The 6,484-nt window shown below is 37.3% G+C and overlaps 1 protein-coding gene across 1 annotated transcript in view; it reads right to left on the bottom strand.

Moving 5' to 3' along the window:
* Positions 1-6,484, bottom strand: part of slc6a9 (solute carrier family 6 member 9) — a gene marked incomplete at its 3' end in the record, with an annotated part of 99,051 nt that overhangs the window by 56,653 nt on the left and 35,914 nt on the right.

Below are 6,484 nucleotides of genomic sequence, written 5' to 3'. Positions count from 1 at the left end.
TATATATATTGCTACAAAATATGTGTATCTTGCATTCTCTACTTAGATATGTTCAAGTATGGCTGTTACTTTATACTGCTATCATGTTCAAAATAAAAATTTGATTTGATTTTAAAGGACACTTTATTATGTCCCATTTGACAACCCTGCCTGGTATATTACTGCAGTGGTTCCATGTAAACGGGTGATTTTTTTTTGTGTACCCCAGAAAACATTAGCATTTCCAGAGACCGGTCTTGTGTAAACAGGGCCTTAGATTTTTTTTATTAATATATTTTCAGTGTTTTATCACGTTATCATTAGCATGTGACAAACTTCAATATAAATCGTTAACAGTCCAGAGTCGACCCATTCTGATAAAATGTGACATCCTTAATACTTCAATATGAATTGTTAACGGTTCAGAGGGGACCCGTTCTGCACAGAAAACCAAGTGACGTCACATCCAGTGGGCTTTGTTTGAAGAAGTAACCACACATGCTACATGTGCTAGTATGTCTAATTCTTAAGTTGTGCAATCAGAAACAATTAAATATTTTCTGATGTGCTCATTAGGTCCAGCACTTATATTTAATCTTGCTTTTTGATGGATTCTTCAGCACAGCATTTTATTTTTGGAGCAACGCAATGAGCTGAAGGTAAAAAAAAAAAAAACAAAGCAACTAGACTTCTGTTCTGTAGCTAAAGACGTATGTATGTATATATATACACACACACACACACACACACGAGTAGGTTACATTCAGATTACATGGATAGAATTACCAGGAGCAAACTATGCTTAAAATGAGTCACACTCCTATAAAGTAAGGTTTTCCATAAGCCACTAAGGTAATGTTGCTTTGATATAAACTGGACCAATGTAGCAGGTGCTGCAAGTGGTTTGGGCTTGATTATAAGCCAGCAGCCGTTCACTGTATACTATTGTGGTTTAAGCAAAAACTGTAAAATAACAAAATTTTATACAAAGGCAAAAATTACTGATTTAATCAGCTGTAAACATATGCTTCTCACATATGGCACATATTGTATCTTGGGGCTGCTTCAAAATAAAAGCTTCCAACTGATTTACAGGATGAAATTTGGCATACAGTGCAGATGTATGATTATTTTACTAGTGTTTTATATCAATTCAGCATTTCAATGGCCAAGAAAAAACAACAACTCAAGAGACTATTAGAGCACTTCAGAAAAAAAGTAAATCTTGCTTGAAATCATAATATTCCATTTCCTCTCTCATGTTTGTTCCCTCCTTTTTCAAAGCATTCTTATCTGCGTATACAAAGATATTCAAATATCACTGCACAATTATGACCGATATGAACCCCTTTAATGACTTTCTGTCACTGGCTAAAAAAACTGTCATTTTAAAAGGCCAACAAATACAAAAGTGGTTCAGTGAAAAAGATATTCAAATGTCAGTCAATGTGGGTTTCCACTCACTGTTTGAAGATGATGCTCACAGGAATTTGTACAACTGTCAGTCTATCGGTGTTTAATTTGTGAAGAATGTTTTGTCCTATTCCAATCTTCTCAGAATGGCTGGATAATGATACAAAGAAAGTTCATCTTTTGACTGAATTATTATTCAAGCTACAGTTAATAGACTGATGACTGAAGTTTATTTTAGACCAACAAAACTCATTTATGCAGTAGTCTAGAAACACTTGGCAACTTTGGGTCCAAAATAGTTTGTCTTTTTAAAGACAAACTATTAAAATAGTTTGTCTTTATTGAACTCAAATCCAACATTACAACTAGCAGTTTGAGTAATTCATCATATGGTTGGAGTTAACAAATGCACAAACCAGGGTTGCACAAGATATATAAAATTTATCTTTATTGCAATATCAGTGAACACAGGATCAATTTCACAAGCATTCATGTTCAGAATGCCAATAAACTGTTAGGTCAATCCATCTGACTCTCATTGGCCTTGAATCTCACATTTGGTTTAGTGCCTCGTGACACAGTACCCTACATGTTTTAGATGTTTACCTGTTTTTAAACGCACCTGACTGAAATGAATAAGTGATCGCCTGGCTTCTTCTACACTTGATGACATTATGAGTTGGTAATGTAATTATTTGAATCATTTGAGCTGAAGCAGGGAAACGGCTAAAGGCCCTGTCACAACATGCATAAGAAGAGGTACGAAAAGTGCAGGTATATCTTTAACAGGATGGAAACATAACTATAAGTGTTATTTAAATCATTTGTTGAAAATTTCAGTATTTTTTCAAATCGCAACTGACATTGCAGGGTTAGATAAAAATTGCAATGTCAGTTTTGTCCAATGTCATGCAGCCCAGGTCAATACCACAACTGGCATTGTTGTGGTTTGATTTATGTGGCAGACATACAGTACAAACTATAAAGAAGTTCTTTAAAAAAGATAAATATAAAATCCAAGAAAATGAAATCCCCCTCAGTCCCATTATTTAGAAGGGTTACCATTGTTTTACATGTAGAAAAAAATATATACCATAATACCAACACTTTGAATGCTGGTAGCATTTTACTGAAGTTACCAAGTGGTCTAAAAAGGTGCCTATTTTGCACATTGCAACTTTAAAATTATAAATGTTATCATTTCTGTACTTTGGGGATTATCATGCATCATGAACACGGTCGATTTTTGCACACTGAGATCCAATCATCCATGTAACTGTAGCTATACCGCTTTAAAGCAGCCTTAAGAAACATGCTGGAGTCCTTTTCTGTTGCTGCTCTGGCTTCATCTGAACGTGTGCATTAAAAACAAGTTTTAAACACGCCATGTCTTTTGGCCAGCTCAGAGAGCCAATATTTGTGTCTGTGTCTATTACATCTACTTCGATCTATATATCTGTCCATTACAGCAATTAGGTTAATTTCTCGTCTCCTCTCATTAGTTCAACATGTCTGTGATGGGACATCTGACTGTGAAGCAGGCCTGGAACTGAGGAATGCATTGATGAGTTTGAAACTCTACCTCTGAACTGGTTTATATGAGGAAAAAGCTGAGACTTTTTGTTTTAACATAAAACAAACTGAGTTGTGATGACAAAAATGTGTAAGACTTAAGTTCACAATGAGAAACACCACAGTGAAGAAAGAAAAAAAAACGATTAGGTTTCAATATTGCTAGTTAAACAAAAACAAAGTGTGTTGAACCACAGCAGGACAAATCAATCTCTTTATAAATTTAATGAGAGAAAAAAGAACAAAAATTGCAAGGCAAAATCCTAAACCTTGAAGAAGTGAGGGAAAATGTAATTTCTTCTTTAGATTATTCTTTTTATGTACAGTGCCCTGAGACAACGTATGTTGTGACTTGGCGCTATATAAATAAACTTGAAAAAAAAAAAGGAAAATATTAAAGACTGATGAAAATTGGGACAAAAAAAACACGATTCAGATGACAGTGATGTTTGTCCAGCAGCTGACCTGAACTGAACATGACCTGACCTTGTCGGGCCCAAGACACCCAGGGGAGAACGAGACAACTGCCAGCACAAAATACAAGGAAGGAGGGGAAAGAGAGGGAACAGAGAGGCATTTCCAACGCTTGGTTAAACCTGAAGTTTTTGATAATTTCTTCACCCATGCTCTGAACACCCCCCCCCCACCTTCATCCCTCCCTGCTTTGGCTGGGAGGGCCCCAGCTGTTCACTCTGTATAAATAGCGTGAGGCTTCGGCTCGGACCCCCCGGGGAGAGCGGGGCTCATTGGAGAGAAGGTATGGGAACAAATCAGGCTGGAAAAAGCACACAGCACACACATTTTGACTAACATATGGGACCATTGCTGGGGATGAAAGTGAGGAACATGTGAGTGGAGTTGGCCTCACGTGGCAGAAGTCACTGTTGCGCTTAAAAATGTGACAAGAGAGGAAGAGTGGATGAGGGAAAGACAGACAACATGTCTTAAGAAAAACAAAGCACTGTCCAAGGTGCTGCTGCTTCATGGCCAGATGATCCCAAAGCAGAGAGCAAAGCATACCCCTTCAGTAAATCTTTGGCAGTCGGCACTTGACCAGAAAAAAAAACAAGCAGTTTCAACCTATAACTCCAAGACACTGACCTTCAAGCTGTTCTGACATTTAAAAGATAATTAAATTGTTCAAGTAGAAAAGATTATTTTCTAACATTTTTACTCATTTCCATTATATGCTTCATTTCTGCTACAACGATAATGACTATGAGTCAGGTTGTAAAGGTTTGTCCACCTCGCTAATGCTGAAGCTCCACAGCAGTGAAGGTCAAGCTGTGAGGACAAACAGCCAATAACAGCATTTTAAAAAAAGCTTTGCACATCAACACTGAGACCACCTGTGAGTGCTCTTTGACTTAAATCACATTATTTTAGAAAAGCAGCTGTTTTCCAGCTGAGCTGCACCTGGATCTGTCCCACTTGACCAGAATCTACACAGACCTTTGTTTCCCCCATTGTAATCTAAAAGCTGAAAAGACTTTATTTGATCTAAGCAGAGAATAATAAAAAAGAACAAGTGATATAAAAGAATCCAGAGGAGGCGTGCAACCCGGCAGGACAGGGCTGTCCTCCACCTAAAAGAAAAGGAAAAAAGAAACCGACAGTTCCAGGACTTACAGCTGCTATTCACTCATGTAACCACAGCCTTTGAAATGAGTCCAGCTGGAAGGTGGTGAAACTGATAATGGTACTAAGGGAAACTGGGAGAAATTTAGGAGCCTCGATGTAAAGACACAATGTCCAACCCCATCTGTACTTTCACCGGCTTCAGAGGATCTGGGAGGAAGAGAGTGAAGCTCCGTCTTTTTAACGTGCCTGTCTTCTGATTTTTTATTTTTTGGAAGGGAGGATGGTGGGGGTGAAACCCATTAAAACCATAAAAAAGAGGGAGAGGAAGAAAATAAAAAAAAGGAAATTTTCAGCCTGAGTGGTTTTTCTTAATGAAATCTGAAGGTCTCACAATAAAGCCCTTTTATCCCCTCTTGGTAAATGTGTGTGTGAACATACACTGGAAGTCAGTGGGTGGTGGGTTACCTTTTCAAGACTGCCCAGCAGTGGACGTGTTTGGCATTTGTGGCTCTTGTTTTTAATTGTACACTTGCCACAGTTGCAGTGGTTAAACCGACGGTGGTCTGTACGGTTCAGCGCATAGTTTTTGTTCCCCCCCACCTCTCCATTTTAGCGCGCCGGTCAGTCAGGAGGTGGAGTGAAATGAGAGATAAAATTATGTCCGACTTCACCCTCCTCCTGTCCACCTATCCTCTTCACTCTCTCTCAGTTCACATCTGTTTGCTGGCTCTTCACCCCGGAGGCAGCCAACACGGTTGCTGAGCAGTGCTGTTAACTAAACTGGCTGGCTGACAACTCAATATGTTTCTTACATAAGGAAAAAAGTAAAGCAAAAAAGGAGGAAAACTCAAGTTGTACCGGCAAATGGAGCTAAATTGAAGTACAATCACAGAAGTTTGCACAACTGCAAACATTGTCTAATTAATCCAAATTTGGGATCAAATAAAATGCACTAAAAAAAGGAATAAATGTCAGACAAATAACTATTTTTTTATTCAAACATGTATAAAGGTTTTATACAGTGGTCTGAAAGGTATTCACCCTCCACGTATTCCATTTTGWTGCTTTACAGATTGGAATTTTAGTTTGAGGATTAATGTACAATATATTTGTAAAATACTTCCAATTTATCAAGTAAAAAATTACATAAGTAAAACGTGGTGCATGCATGTGCATTCACACCCTTGGCTTTGAAATCCCAACCATTACTTTTACAATCCACACATACACACACATAATTTGTTCTAAAATCAGTGAAATCTAACATCTCACAGAACAGCTTGATTGTTAATTTGAAAGTTTGATTTTTTTTTACTTCTTCAATTAATTTTGTTTGTGTTTTTCATTATATTTAAGCTAATTTTCATTCCTTATAGAAATTACTGATTGTATTTATTCTACTCACTGTACAACACTTTTTGTCAATGTAGGTTGTTTTATAAATGTGCTATTTGATTTAAGTTCACCTTCCAGCAGAGCACTAACACGGAACACACAGCTAAAGCAACATTTCAGTGGCTAAGAAACTGGCTAAAGGTCCTGGAAAAGCCCAGACCTCAACATGACTGAAACTTTCTGGTATGATTTAAACATTGTTGTACACAAGCAGCACTCAACCAACCAGAAGGAAGTGGAGGAGTTTTACTGTGAATAAGAAAAATATTTTCAGTGGGTAAATGTCAAGCTTGTGAATAAATTACATATTTTTTGAAGATTAATTGCATATAATAAAAAGACAAAACAATTTAAATATTTTGCAACCAATTTTAACCAGTTATATACAAAAATGGCAAATGCAAATTCATTGTCAGTGTCCAGATTAGAACTAGTTTGTGTAGTGTTAAAGTCATTGTTGTCCGCAAAGTTTCTTCTTGTGTGTGTGTGTGTGTGTGTGTGTGTGTGTGTGTGTGTGTGTGTGTGTGTGTGTGTGTGTGTGTGT

This window comes from Austrofundulus limnaeus, unplaced genomic scaffold (genome assembly GCF_001266775.1).
Source record: "Austrofundulus limnaeus strain Quisiro unplaced genomic scaffold, Austrofundulus_limnaeus-1.0 Scaffold24, whole genome shotgun sequence".
In the NCBI taxonomy this organism is placed as follows: domain Eukaryota; kingdom Metazoa; phylum Chordata; class Actinopteri; order Cyprinodontiformes; family Rivulidae; genus Austrofundulus; species Austrofundulus limnaeus.
Note: the sequence above shows the minus strand (reverse complement) of the source record. Positions and strands in the feature narration are given on the sequence as shown.